The sequence below is a fragment of the Etheostoma spectabile genome, unplaced genomic scaffold, assembly GCF_008692095.1.
Source record: "Etheostoma spectabile isolate EspeVRDwgs_2016 unplaced genomic scaffold, UIUC_Espe_1.0 scaffold00018265, whole genome shotgun sequence".
NCBI lineage: Eukaryota > Metazoa > Chordata > Actinopteri > Perciformes > Percidae > Etheostoma > Etheostoma spectabile.
In genome coordinates, this window is record NW_022604185.1 from 1 (window position 1) to 15,911 (window position 15,911).

At 41.5% G+C, this 15,911-nt stretch overlaps 1 long non-coding RNA gene across 1 annotated transcript; it reads left to right on the forward strand.

Moving 5' to 3' along the window:
* Positions 1 to 23: 23 nt before the first annotated feature.
* LOC116679879 (uncharacterized) lies at positions 24 to 13,863 on the forward strand. The gene is made up of 3 exons (XR_004329524.1): positions 24 to 82; positions 7,982 to 7,985; positions 13,853 to 13,863. It is a non-coding gene; the product is annotated as an uncharacterized LOC116679879 (long non-coding RNA).
* Positions 13,864 to 15,911: the final 2,048 nt, after the last annotated feature.

Below are 15,911 nucleotides of genomic sequence, written 5' to 3' on the forward strand. Positions count from 1 at the left end.
TTTTTTTTTAATATCCAAATAATATTTGAAGGTTTAATGCTCAAATGCAGCCTGTTATTAAGATGTACTACACTACTCAGGCGTATGCACTGCCAATGCCACTATAAGCATGGTGGGTTGTTACACGTTCTGTCCACTAGAGGGACTTCCAACATTAGCCTTGCCTTGAAGGGATTATGTCACGGTGCAGTGCACTTCCGACATGCCGCTCTCTGTTTACTGTTATCAGAGAATGTCTAATAAGAGGAAAACTTCTTCTCTAGGGTAACGTCTGGATTGTGAACTAGTTGCAGTTCCACTGTGGTTCCACATGGTGGCGCTCACGGGCGAGTGCAGACTGAGTGGAGGTCTATGGAGCTATACCCCTCAAAATCCACTTTTCTCAGGATATCATTTTTTGTCTGGAAATTTGAACGTTGCATTTGAAAACACACAATCCTTAGATTTTTCTAAAGTCTCTTTTTTGTTCTAAAAAGCCTTTAAAAATGTCAATGACATCATACACATCGTACGGGCTGAGATGCTGTTATGGCTATGAGTCCCTCCCTTTTTTCTCTCGAGGCATCGACAACACAACGGACAGGTTAGGCTCTCCCTGTCAATACACGTGCTAGAAAGAGTTTTGTTTTGCTAATGTTTTAAAGACTACAATGAAATATTCACACACACACACACGGACACACACACACACACACACACTTTGGCTGTCATCAAGCGGGATCTCTGATTGCAATCGGTCCTTCCCTGACCAATCAGCATTTGTTAGCAGAATGCTAGCATGTTATGGGCAACAACGACTCAACGTTTAAGAAATCAAAAGGACATAAGTACTCGTTCATTCAACTGTTGACCCATAATTCATGGTTAACTTGTAAAAACTACAATGAAATCTGGAATTCCAATCAGGCAAAAGAGACAAATGTAGCTGTCTAGCTCCATAGACTACCATTAATTTTGCACTTGCCCGTGATCACCCCCAGTGGAACTCTGGTGGACCTGCAGCAACATTCTGTACAATGGGGCTCAACAGGGAGTGCAATCTCTGCTATCATTTTCCACCACGTGTACACAGTGACAAACACAAATCAACCGGGAACATTGGAATTGGATGAATACATTTTATTTCATTTCGATTAAAGGTATGAATACAACTTAATGAAACAATAACTCGAAATATAAAACATGAAAGAAAATATTCTGGAGCACCCAGATAATAGCAGTCAAAGTTATCATTTACATAATAAAACTCTTTAGTCCCATATGCATTTTATTTTGTTGTTTATTTTGTAGTGACTATTGAATATCGTTCCAGCTAAAATAATCAGAAACAGATTAGTAGGCAGTAATAGCCTCAGGGAGCTACACTGCACACAATGTATACGTTATTTTCCAAAACATCATCACATATCAATTGGGAATGCTTACCTTCACCATTCATGGAAGAGGATGATCCTTTATGTCGTTTATGTCATTTGATACTTGCGATTATTTTTTGCTTCTTTCCTGGTGGGGGGGGGGGGGGGCTGGGGTTGTTAAGTCCTGCAGTCAGTGGATATCCTTTTTTTGATGCCAACACCCTTTCTTTGATGTTTTCTCATCCTTAATTACAGGAAAGGATTACTTCATCTTGGGGGCCTATAGCGAGCACCTCCTAGAGTGTTTTTTCTATAGGTGGCATTTTTTTTGTGGACACGAACTTGATAACACTCACGGTAACACCCCACAGGCCTGGACATGCTTTGACATGCATATGTGTCCCATGAACTTTCTATGTGCATTATACAAGAGCCGAGTGATGAGATCTGAGTAAAGTGAGCATATTCACTTCCCTTACAGCGTTTGATAAAACCCAAATGTGTGTCGTGATATCACATGCTTGGTATTTGTGTCTGTGCTTTCCCGGTGCATAATTCCTACGTTCTTATCAACATTATGAAGGCGTCCTACTCCACCGAACCACAGTGTGTAAATTCTTCAGTCGTGCGCTGTGAATAAAAGGATGTTAATTATTGATTTGATCTCAGTGATGGACCCACATCACACGGCTGAAGATAAGTTTGGAGACGGAAGGCTCGGGGGCACAATATGTGGGTTTCCCCTCTTGTTTAGTGCTGTCAGAAAGGGAAAAGCATCAAAGCATCAGAGCCAGGCTGTTATCTCGACCTCACTGACGAGCTTTGGTAGATAAAGGAGGAAGTGGTTAAAGTGGTCTAAGGCGACTGCGTTCCTCCTAGAAATCCACCACACGCAGTTAAGGGCACAAGTGCACACGTACGTCGGTATGCACGTGTAATGACAAGCATAGTACATATACGCACACACATACTGTGCAAAAGGCTCAAGTGATCAGAGGATGGACACACACACACACACGGTTGTCCTGCTTTTTCTGATGGTCTATCTTTAGAACATGGGGGTGAACACAGCGATAGAGAACAATACGTGGTTTTGCTGCTCAATTTCATGTGCATGCAAAGATCTGCTGCCTGATTTTGTTTTGCTCTCAACGGCCACCTGCTTCCGCCCCCACGATCTGCTGGAGGTGGATATGGTGGATGTGTATCGTCTTGCAGGGCATCACAGACATAACAATACCCGCAAGATTTTTAAAGACATGAACACTTAAAGGGACATTTTATGAGAGGAAAAAGTAATAAGTATGATTTAATAATAAAGCACATTCCAACAACAGAACAAGACGTTTACCAAGAAAACACAAATCCAAATAAATGGAAAGATCAGAGCAAACTTAATTTAAGTAGAAAGTAGTTATATGAACACAGCCAACATGAACTTAAACCGTCGAACCAAAGTCTAGTTCTTTCAGAGTTTTGAATGCAGAAACAAAGGTTTTCTGGTATAATAAAGGTCCTGGTTGGGAAAGATTTGTAGGCCATTTCTGCCAGAAAAATAAATGAAAAGTTATAGATGATAAAAAAAAACGTATAACATAGATACTGAGTCAAAATCATGAATTATCACATTTGTCGTCCTGTATCGTTAATTTAAAATCACCTCATTTTTAACAAGGAAATGCAAATTGGATTCAGAAAAAAAAGAAAATTCTGGGAAGAAAACAGACATTTTCTTCGTTTTTATCCTCTTAACCAGACATATACTGTTTTTTCCTTCCAGTTCATCCCCTTTTTTTCTCATATCTTTACTTTTATGAAAAACGTTTATAAAAACCCGAGATACGTAAAATCAATGTCCAACCCACTTGCTGTAGGTGTGTCTTTGCATCATTTTGCACCACCCCAGGCTAATTGCATATTGTATTATGTATGTGTGCCATTGCGCCACCTCTGAAGTTTGCCACACGCTTTCTCTGAACATCCGTATATTCTGTTTGATGTGGTCGGGAGCCTTGTGAACTTTGGTGACTAGTCCCTATTGATGTAAGAAGGAATCCAAGCATGATATAGGCCTAAATGGCAGTTTTCCTGTGTTTTGCAGACAAAAACACTAAATAATACTACATTTTTAAAATACTATAAAAAAAACCAAACTATAATTCTGTAAATTTACAAAAAAAGAGCTGAGTGTATGGATCATTGACAGTTCTGAGAGCCTTATGTTGTGAATAAGAATAACTTTTCATGCCTTTTTGCACATTAAATTTAATAATCCTCTGTGCTTGGTGTTAATGGTGCTATGAGTAAAATCTTAAAAAATCTACTTAGCAAAGATGTATAACCAATTTCAAAATGAATGACCCTCCCCATTGAAATGTATCATTTTTAAAAAAGATCTTTTTTACGTCTCAAAATCTCCTCAAGTTCGAGTAATTAGATTAGCACCCTGACAAATGATCGGTGATTGATAAAAGGGGGAAAGCTGTGTGCATGCACCATCAAAAGTAACTTGGATTTATAGTGAGAGAGCTTAATGGTAAGCTGACTGCCCGAGAAGCAGCATCCCTGAAGACGGAGAATGAAATAAGGGGATTTATCCACAGACACTAATCATTCCCAACTTAGAGCATTGGCACAAAAAGGAAAGAATGTGTAAAGAGCCAAGGGACACAAAGCTTCTGGGTGATCAAAAGGAGAATTAAGGGTGACTTCTTCCACTGAGCCATGTCTGTGTGTTTCATGAAGTATCACTTGGCAGAGGGAGGGGGTGGGGGATCAAGGATTTCCAGAATTAAAGAGCCTCTACGCTTTTTTCTCTCACCTTTAAATCCACCACCTCGCTCTCGCCATTCCTCGCCACTTTTTCATTTCTCCCTTTACAAACAGAACCCCCTGTGCTACAAAGTTGGCATGATACACACGTTTCTGTGTATTGGGGAGATTTTCCAAATTCAGCTTTAAAGGCTGAGTCCATGGGGAGGACTGGGTGGGCTAGCTGCAGATGTTTGTAGGTCTTTGAAGGGTTGGTTCATGTGTGTGTTTTGGGGAGGGGGTTCGGAGCCACCAGATAATGACCATGACAGCCGTCCAACAGACCCCCCCCCCCCCCCCCGCTGTCCTTTTAAGTCCTTGTTTAAGGTTTGGCTTCGGCACCCGCTTTGAACCGCGACAATGATTCCTGATCGCAGCGGAACTCCCAGGATTCTTCATCCTTTGGGGCACGGTACGCCGGGCCAAGAGGCTTTTGGCTGCACAGGATCTTGTCCTTCTGACCAGTGGACAATAAAGATCTACTTGATTAGCCAGCCGCTACATTCAAAGACACATAGTTCATATTTATGAGGTGGAAGCAAACTAGAGAAGCGTTTGCATGTCATTTCCTTATGCTAACAAATTTCAAAATACAAGCATCAGTTGTTTGCATATTTGGGTGGTAGCTCTTGTCCATGTGCTAGCATTAGGTCCTGTTTCAACCGGCTATCAAAATCAGATCTGAGTAATCGGATCACAAGTGGACAGCTTTAGGTACGTTTGTTCCCACCAGGCAGTGGAATGTGTCCCCAAAATACGTCCTGAGTGACTGGTTTTGATCAGATCTCACATTGTAGTTTCTATATTATTTGTATATGTTATTATTATATGTGCTTTTTTAACTTTTTATGTTTACTGGAGTTGTTTTACATTACTGCTGTAATTACTGCAGTTGATTTTAGGAAACTTGACACGCGGGTTGGGTTTAGGAGAAGAAGAATGGGACTGACTTTAGTACAAGAACAAAGCGACAGTTGAGTTTAGGAAACGTGACAGATGGGACAAGTTTCCGGTCTCCTGGGTGAAAGTCCTGTGTTGTACCCATCCACCACTCTGACCAACCTCCCTATGCGGATTTTCCCCGTTTCACACTACTCGCTACAGCGTAAATACACACGCGATCGTAAGGTAATGTAAGTCAATAAAGGCCAAATGGCATTGATAAACACGCTAAAAAGCAGGTATGCGTCTTGATGACACACCAATAATGTTACACCAATTGGCTGTCATACATACACCATGTCATGAGATCAGTCGGACCAGGTGGAAACGGGGTCTAAGTTAGTTGCATGCTTGGACATCAGCTTGCGTGTTTGGTTGGTAGGGCTTCGAGCACGGATGTATTAAGAGAGCTGGGTATGGCACAGCGAGTCAGCCTTTGTCTCAGCGACCAACTGTGGTACAGCCTCAAAAAAGTCCCACTGCAAAACTCTTCTCAATATCCTCAGAGAGACATCTGAGAAAAGTATGCCTCCAAATGGCAAACACGGTCTACAAATGTATTAATCCTGAGTATTTAATAATTATGAAATAAACATGCATGACATCAGTGTTCAGCCTGTGAGACGGGCTGGTGGGGTGAGACAGCTCAGCAGGCTGTGGCGTTCAGTTTTAACTGCTGGTCAAGTCAGAGGGGTCGGGTAAAAGGACATCATCAGTCAAAGAAAAGTGTTTCCTGTCATGACTTTTCTCACCAATTTTCACGAGAGCGTGAGAAATTAGTGGAAATATGTGTTTTTTCACAGTGAATATAGAAATAATTCACTCAGTCATGTACTGCAGTTAATAACCATCTCACCTGTTACATTTACAACCAGAGGTACACCAGCAACCACCCTCCAGTAAAATACACCTCAGAATGTATTCATTTGCAGTGAACTACTATTACTGTTTAACAATCTTTAAACAAGGGCTTAAGTCACTCATTTGAGTCAGGAGCCAATTTCAAATGTACCGAGTTGACACTTATGGTATTTGGTTCAAAATCATTTTGGCATGCAACCTCCTTAAATGTCTACTTCTTACCACTCATCACAGTTGCTATTTTTGAGTTAACTACTGAATGTCCATTAATAGTGAATGAACAAACAAAGAGGTGATTGTGACCACACACTATACTATTGTCTCTATTCCTTAAAAAACATCACGTCCTTGGATCTTTACGTATTCTTTTATTATAGCTGTTTTGTACTTATTGATTTGTGATTGATTAGTATTTTCTGTGATCAGTTTACAGCTAACCAAGCTGACCATTACACCAGCTCATGTTCATGTTCATGTTCATGGCTATTGTGTTGTTAATACAACATTCCTGTACAACACAGTAATAATTAGAGAATGAAAGTATTGTACTTTTTATGTTCATTAATGGTTGAACAGTTTAGCAAGAATCTGACAAAGCTGTATGTGGGGTGGGAGTGTCAGACTTAAGGTGTTTTCTTTCCAACTTCTTCTTTGAACAGAATTTACCATCAGTCTTCAAAATAATACTATAAATATTATAAAAATAAAATAATACCGTAGCCTAATCTTTGAAGCAAGCTGTGCCAGTTACCACGGCGCTTTATCCTCAACTAATGTAATGTTGAACTGTGGCAATGAGTGAAAACCATGGCTCAGTCAAGTAGCTACCATATTCAGTATTCTATGATGTTCTGTATAAAAGCATCCCTCCCATTCTGTGACCGCTCCAAGTCTGAAAATGTTACTGATCAACATCCCTGGTCAAAAAAAGGTTAACTAAAACAAACTTAGTAAGTCTGTATTCCTACACGTGGGAATGTCTGCACAATTCAATTTTATTTTGGCAAAGTTTTCTTTAAATGTGCTTACAAAAGCCATATGTTGAGTGCTGGATGTCTGACAAAGATATGTAGCGAGAGCTGAGTGATCTCATGCGGGTTTGTTATTTCCCAAACGCTCCTCTCTGACGGCCAAATACGTTTAGCAGAAATCTGCCAAAACAATTTTTCAAAACATAACAGCTTTTACATATTTGACCACAGAGAACACTTCTGATGAGATACAAAGAGGTGCAAAGGCCAGAGGTCATAGGCTCAAGGCCAGGGTGGACATTTGGCACTGTCTTTCACTGCTGGTGTGCATTTTCTCACCACATTTAAAGTAACGGGCATTTACCGTGGAAATTACAGTATGAGTGTGTTCTGACATTGTTATTTTACTATAATTACTAAAGATTAGGGGCTGGTAAAATATTGATACCGCATAGTATTGCAATATATGATAATAATAATCTAGAGGACTTTTTCAGTCCTCTAGATGATGCAGTTTAGTTTAGTTTTTAAGTTAGATTTTAATAGTTAATTTATCGCAGAATATCACAATTTACATGTTGAATATCATGATAATATTGTATGGTGGGGCTTCTGGTGATTCACATCCCTACTGAAGATTATTTTACATAATAAAAAAGGCCTGTGTAAAACAACATGTTTGCCATTTTAATAATAATAATCATAATAATAAACAATTCTATTCATATGAAACTTCACAGGGTTGCAACAGCATTAGCTAAACATAAATACCTTAAAAGGGTAGTAGTTGTTTTGGCCACTTGGGGGCAGCAGAACAAGCTTTAAACACAACATGGATATATTATCACCTTACAAAGTTGATGTGGCTCATTTGGGGCCTAATAGGAATTGTGTGCTTTTTGGCCACCTGGGGATTGTGAGTCCAATATTCCTTGCTTTTTTAGAAGTTAAGTTTCATGTTTAGTCTTTATCAACTCTGAATGCTCCACTATGTTCACCAAATTGTTGCAAACTTTGTAATTTGGTGCTTAACAGAAGGAGTACAGTGGGTTTATACAATGTTCAGTTGTATATTCAATGGGAAGCCAATGAAAGAGACCACAATCTAAAAAGCTATTCAACAACAAAGCACACTGGTATTCAACTGCACATCAGCAGTTCTAAATACTCAACTCAGTCTGCTCTGTGTTGTTTAAATATACTGTATTGTAGTGACTCATAGTGTAATTATTTGTGAGCAAAGAGGGAGGAAATCCCCTGCGTCGCTGCTTCTAGTCATGTAACAAATTGGCGTAATTGCCATTGTGGTTGAATAGAAATTGTGGTTAGGCAAACAACTTTTTCCCCCCTATGCCAGTGCCATGCCCTTATACTGCTTTTCAAACAAACACGTGTCTCTGTGGTGAGTTGCCTTTTGCAAAAAATGGAATACAAATTGTCACACAATGCAAACCTCCAGGGCATAGATCAAGAATATTAACCGACATCGAGACATTTATTTTAATTTTTTTGGGAGCATTTTTTCAGGCCTTTATTTGTATAGGACAGTTTTAGACTTGAAAGGGGAGAGAGAAAGGAAATGACATGCAGCAAAGGGAGTAAACCTGTTTATATGGGCGCCCACTCTACCAGGTGAGCTAAACAGGCAGGCGCCCATTGACATTTTTGACTTTAAACTGAGAATGCAATCTGTGTGATGTAGTATATTACCACTTGTTTATGATGACTTTTAAGTCATATATCCTAGAATGCTCTAAATGGAAATGGTAATATGTACAAACATGCATAAGCAACTACTACGGAAATTCCAGATACTGTTGTGATTTCCTTTCTTTTCATACATGGAAATCAGTTCAAATTTGAACTGCTTTCAATGTTTGAAGAGCAACATACTGGAGCCGCAGAGGAATTTGCTCCTACAGCCTTCTGGATGTGGACAGGACCCTCAACAAATCACTTCCAGCTTCAGACGGAGACATTTCCTGCCTGTTTTGAATACAAACATACTCAATTAAATTGGGTTGCAAGGAGTGGATGGTGATCCAAAATGAGAAACGAGAGACGCAGAGAAAAGGAATAAGAGAAGTGGTTGATAGGTTAAAATTAAGAGGTTCAGACTTAAAATAAAGAGGAACAGGGGCATAGTCAGAGCAGGGTGCTCATGTAGTTGTAATGTTGTTGAGGGGTTGATGGTGGGGTTAGCAGTGGACTGGTAGGGATTGACGCTGGATTAGAGCTGTCACTATCAATCAAAGGCAGCCAAAGGTGGCTTTTTCAGGTGGCACAAACACACCACTATGTAGTAAAAGCAGCCAGCAGTGCACTGAGGGTTATGGGACTGGGACTGTCTTCAAGGAGTAGTTTGACATTTTGGAAAATAAGCTTATTGTCTGTCTTGCCGGGAGTTGGATGAGAAGATTGATAAATATCCATTCGTTGATTTGCAGGTGATTGTGTGCTGGACTATTTATTGGCTCTGAGCAGTAGCCAGGCAACCAATGGAGATTCCAGGAAGTTATTCATCCTCGCCAAAAAGTCGGTCCCATAGTCTCGCTTTGCCAGACCATCCACACGCTGCGAAGCGGAGGAGGGTCTGGCTACTCCACTTAGCATTGTGGGATGGGAAAAACCAAGATCTGGCTTAGTGGCATTTCTTTAAACCAATCACAACTGTCATGGGCGGCGCTAATCTCTGCACACTGCCTCGGCAAATAAATTGTGCAAGAGAAAACTCAGATTGGACAGATCTGTGCCTCAGATACCATGCGGATATCTGAGGCACAGTTAAACATAGTCCTCATAAATCTACTGAATTTAAAATTCCAACACAAAGAAAGTGAAAGGAAACACAAAATACATGCATCCAGCGGAATTTCCTGCGGCACCGGAGTAATCCCGGAAGTGAAACATGAAGGTTATAGACTATTTGTCTCATAACACATAGTGAGACTATGCTTTTGAATAAATCTTTTTTTTACTTCCTAAACAATCAAGATATACTGTGTTTATTAGTAATTCAGATTTAGTTACTATTGCGGCTGTAAGCAGTCCAAAAGACTGCTGCCGCGAGGGACTAAACGCTGAGAGATGCACACACCTGTGACGCGCTCTTGATCGTATTGCAAATTATTTTATTGTTCTTCGTCTTCCATATGTACAATACAATGAACATTGCTGTTACCTTATGTAATTGTTAAATGTAGCGTAGAAATAATTGCATTATACGGTGTGCTGCGTTGTGCTCGGTGCGGTCAACAAAAGTGTTCGCTCCCAGCTTCACCCCCTCTCCGTCAAAGCCCAAAAGAACCAGGTGCACAGGTGAAGCAAACAAATATATCACTTCCGCTCAAACCGTCATGAAAACGCCCACCACCTATTAGCGCATAATACAATAATCAATAAATTAAACCATAAACAATATAATGTGGCTCCTACATTCCGGCCCCTAATTATTCTACCACAATAATTACATGAATACATATTATGTAGGAGACAGACAATCATTTCTCCCTTTTTTTTTTTTTTTTAAGGATAAATAGTCCATTTAAAAATGTCCTTTTCTTCTTGAGCTAAAAAAAACAAACCAAAAACGCGTAGAAAGAATCCATAGACTCTTTAAAAAGAGTGATTAGTACAATCACTTAGTCAGTCATGTAGAGCCAAAAAAAACCTCTGAGACAATGTCTAAGTCACAGTCAAAGTCTATGAAGCTCAAAAGGTGAGCTTGATGTCCTCATGAATCCTCTGCTTCCTGTAAAAGGCAAATCTTTGAAATAGGCCTATCCAAATAGCTGGTCTTTGTCTTGATTTTCACCTGACGAACAAGTCCTCTTCTATCAGGGATGGTTTGTACAATCCTTCCTGTAAGCCATGAGTTGCGAGGTGCTGAGTCGTCAACTATAAGTACAATATCTCCAGGAAGAAAGTTGCGCTTGATCCTCGACCACTTCTGACGCTCCTGAAGAAGAGGCAAGTATTCCTTAATCCAACGTTTCCAAAACAAGTCAGTTATGTACTGAACTTGTTTCCATCTGCGACGAGCATAAATGTCCTCCTTTTGGAACTGTCCCATTGGCAAAGATGGCTTGATTTTTAGCAGCAAAAGATGGTTAGGGGTTAGTGGTTCCAAATCATTGGGATCAGTAGATGCCTTGGTAATGGGACGACCATTTATGATAGCTTCGGCTTCGCAAAGAACTGTGTGAAGATTTTCCTCATCAAGGTTCTGCACCTTCAGGGTGGAATTCAGAACCTTCCTCACCGATCTTATCAACCTCTCCCAAACTCCTCCATGATGTGATCCTGTGGGGGGATTGAAAACCCACTTAATTCCTTTCTGAAGGAGGGTGTTGTTGATTTGAGCAAGATTCCAACCCTCCATTGCCTTCCGTAACTCACGCTCAGCACCAACAAAGTTTGTCCCATTGTCTGAGCGCAATTCCAGTATTTGTCCACGTCTTGCTATAAAACGCCGAAGAGCATTAACAAAGGAATCAGTGTCCAACGACGATGCTACTTCGATGTGTATGGCTCTTATGGAAAGGCACGTGAAAAGAACTCCATACCTTTTCACTATACTCCTTCCCCGCTTGACTTCAAAAGGTCCGAAGTAATCCACTCCAACACGAGTGAATGGAGGTTCATCTGGAGAAACTCTGTCCTGAGGTAAATCCGCCATCTGCTGTTGCCCTGGAGCTGCATGCAACCGGCGACAGACAATACATTTTGACAGGATTTTCCTTATAGCCACACTAGCCCCTGGGATCCAATATCTTTGCTGCAGGTTAGCTAGCATGTGGTTGCGGCCACCATGTCCCACCTCTCGATGTATATGCTGAAGAATGAGGTCAGAAATGTGCAAATCTTTTGACAATATGGCAGGATGCTTAGATTCTTCGGGCATAGCTGCTCTGCTTAGCCGTCCTCCAACTCTCAAGATACCATCTTCAAGTACTGGGTTAAGCTTGTAAATGTGGCTGGTCCTTTTCACATTTTCACCCTTTTGCAAACTATTGAGTTCTTCTGGAAAGCTCCTTTTCTGACAAAACCTTATAATCTCCATCTCAGCCTTTCTAAATTCCTCAATTGAAAGAGGATCACAGACAGTCTGAGCCTTGATACTCTGCATCTCCTTTACTATTGTCCTCTCCTGTTGGTCCTTATTCAAGCCACCTTGAGCAAGAGTCAAACTCAACTCTTTTCTCTTCCGACTGAAGCACAATAGCAGGCTCCTAAGCTTAAGAATCCAACCAACACTCTTCTTCAGACGGATCAAGGAGGAAAAGTGATTGATCAAGCAAGTGACTGCATCCATCTTCTCTTCAGCCTGTACAGCGTTCACCATCAAGCTCATCTTGACTTCAGGGTCGTCCGGTAAGATTCTCCCAGAGCCATCAGGATTTTCAGGCCACCTCTCTTCCGGTCCAACAAGAAACTGAGGTCCAGACACCCAAATGTTATCTTTCAGAAGTGTTGCCACCTTTACTCCCCTAGAAGCCAGGTCAGCAGGATTGCTTGTGGTGTTAACGTATCTCCACTGAGATGGTTTTGATATGCTGATTATCTTTGAAACCCGATTGGCTACAAAGGTCCGAAACCTTGAGGTCTCATTGCGGATGTACTTTAGTACGGAAGTACTATCTGTCCAAAAAATGGAATCCTGAAGTTTCATCTGCAATTCCTTCCTCCACAACTCATCCATTCGACTTGCAACCATAGCAGCTGTCAACTCCATACGAGGGATGGTAATTGGTTTCAATGGGGCCACTCTGGCCTTACCCATTATGAAAGCACAGTGAACTTGTCTGTGAATGTTGTGTAAAAGCAGGTAGGTAACTGTTCCATAGCCACTCTCACAGGCATCTGCAAAGTGGTGTAACTGAGCAGAAAGTACCTCCCCAAAGTCCACAGGTTTCAGACATCGGTCAACCTTAAAACTTTCAAGCTGACAGAGCTCCTTCAGCCAACTTCTCCACTCCTGTACAGCCGAGTCAGGTACAACATCATCCCAACCAAGGTTCTTTCTGCACAAATCTTGAAGGATCCTTTTGGCAGACAAGACAACAGGTGCCAAGATTCCTAAGGGGTCATATATTGAACTGACAGTGGAGAGGATCCCTCTTCTGGTTAAGGGTTGCTCTTTGATACTGACTTTGAACTTAAAGGTATCGGACTGAACGCACCACTGTACACCCAATGCTCTTTCTACAGGAAGCGTATCATTATCCAAATCCAAATCCTTAACCTCTTTCGCTCTCTCTGCGGTAGGTATAGCCGCCAGCACAGAACGTCTGTTGCTAATCCACTTCATGAGTCGAAAGCCCCCTCTAGCACAAAGGGCACAAAGGTCTTTGTAAAGTTTCAATGCCTCCTCCTCAGATGCTACGGATGTAAGGCAGTCATCCACATAGAAATTGTGCAGAACTGTTTCAATTGCCTTGGGGCTGAACTCTTCCCGATTATCCTCTGCACATTTCCTGAGGGCAAAACTTGCGCAACTTGGCGAAGATGTAGCTCCAAACAGATGCGCAACCATTTTATGCTCTACCAGGTTCTGATTATGGTCTCCATTCTGCCACCAAAGAAACCTCAACAGATCTGAATCCTCAGCTGGTACTTTGACCTGATGGAACATTGCCTCGATGTCTGCCATGAGTACAACAGGATCCTTTCGAAATCTCGTCATAACTCCAACTAATTTGCTAGTAAGATCAGGTCCTTGCAGGAGCTGTGCATTCAATGAGGTTCCTTGGAAAGTAGCTCCGCAATCGAAAACAACCCTGATCTTTTTCTTCTTTGGGTGATATACACCATGATGTGGTATATACCATACCCTACCGTCACTCCTTTCCAGATCCTCAGGTGGTACCATCTCTGCATAGCCCTTGGAGAGGACATCATTCATGAAAGCAGTATAGTCAGTGTGAAATGAAGGATCTTTGCTGAACCTCCTCTTCAGGCTCAGAGCACGCTGTTCGGCAACTCTCCTGTTATTTGGCATATTTACATCCCTTTTCCTCAACGGTAATCCAATACTGTAATGGCCATCCTTCCACTTGACAGTTTTTGTAACGTATTCCAGGAACTGACCGTCCTCTCTTGATAACCCCATCTGCTCATCCTGACTGCATTCAGGAAAATCGTTCTTTAGCTGCTGCTTCCACAAATCATCCAAACTTGCCACAGAGATTCTATTGACAGTGACATCTGGCTGTCCACAAGTAGTTTCTCTACTGCCGTCACCTTTGAGAGGTCCATTTACAGTCCATCCCAGCATAGTTTTGATTGCGTATGGACTCCCATCCATGCTTCGGACAACTTGCCACGGCTCCAGTGCCTTTGGGACGTTGGTTCCAATCAGCAGGTCAATCTCTGAATCAATCTCTCTTATCTGTACATATTTCAGATGTGGCCACCGTTGAAGATCTTTCTGACGAGGAATGTTGCCTCGATGAACTGGCATGTTTTTCTGTGTATAAATATCAGGCAGGTCACAAAAACAATCACCGTCTAATTCAGCTACCTCCAAATCTGAAACAATATGGCTTCCAACAACCTTTTCCTGACCCATTGTCCGTAGAAGAATACCTGTTCTTCTTCCTCTGAGATTTAGCTTGTTCATCAGCCGCTCTGTGCAGAATGATGCTGAACTCCCAGGATCCAGGAAAGCGTAAGTGATCAAGGTCTTATATCCCTTTTGGACTTTACTTGAACTGGAACTATGGGGAGTGTACAATCTTGCTCACCGGCCCCTGTTAGACCACTGATTGAACAGAGATCAGAGCACTGCTCATTGCTGTCTCCAATTCTCCTTTGGCTTGCACAAAATTTGTTTCCTTCTCCTTTGGGGAAATATGGAGTACACTAGGGTGCCTCTGACTGCATACCTTGCATGAGAGACGTTTCCTGCAGTCTCTACTCATGTGCCCAATGCACAAGCAGCCAAAACACACCCCATGTTCCTTTAAGAAAGCAATTTTCTCATTGTGCACCCTCCTCTCCAATTGGATGCAGAGATCCAAGGTGTGCGCACCTCCACAAAACATACAAGCCTTTACACCAGATGAGCTCCTCTCCTTCCATTTTGGTCCAGGTTCAACTTTCCTTTCCACTGTTGCAATGGTGGTAGCAAAGCTACTTCTCTTGTCTTTAGAGTAAGATTCAAACTTAGATTTCCTCACATCCTTAATTGCTGTCCTTAATGGCATATCCTGTATATCTCCAAATAATGGATCACCAGCTATTTTCACTTGTCTTTCAATGAAGTCCACGATGTCATTAAATGTGGCTCTCCTGCCACGCCTTTCTTGCAACTCCCATGCCACAGTTCTCCATCTGTCCCTATGTTTATAGGGCAACTTCTTCACAATGGTCAACATATTGGCAGGCATGTTCAATTCTCCCATGTACTCAACTTCTTCCATGGTATTACAACATCCTCTCAGAAACAGACTGTAGGCCTGTAGAGATTTCACATCCTCTGGCTTAATAGGTGTCCATGAAAGAGCCTTTTCCATATAAGCAGAAGCAATTTTCTGTGCATTACCAAAATGCTCTTGTAGCAAGGCCTTTGCCTTGGCGTACCCTCTTTCATGTGACATATGTTGGCAGCTTCTGACAAGCTCCCTTGGCTGCCCCTGGTGTATTGTTCAAGAAAATATAAACAGTCTTTAGGATTGTCTGTTTTCTCTTCAATGCTGTGTTCAAAAGCCCTTATGAAGGTGTGATATTGCAAAGGATTACCATCAAAATCTTGAATATCTCGTTTTGGCAGAAATGAAAGAGATTGGTGCTGAACCAATAATGCAGTTATTTCATTTTTTTTTCCAAAACCGTAATTATTTGACTGTGATTATTGTTGCTTGGCGCCAGTGCTACAGACTGATTACTGTGGTGCTGACATGGTGGTTTTGCTGGTATTGGGATATTTGTTTCAGGCACAAATGGTTTTGCTTTAGCATTAAGTAATTGG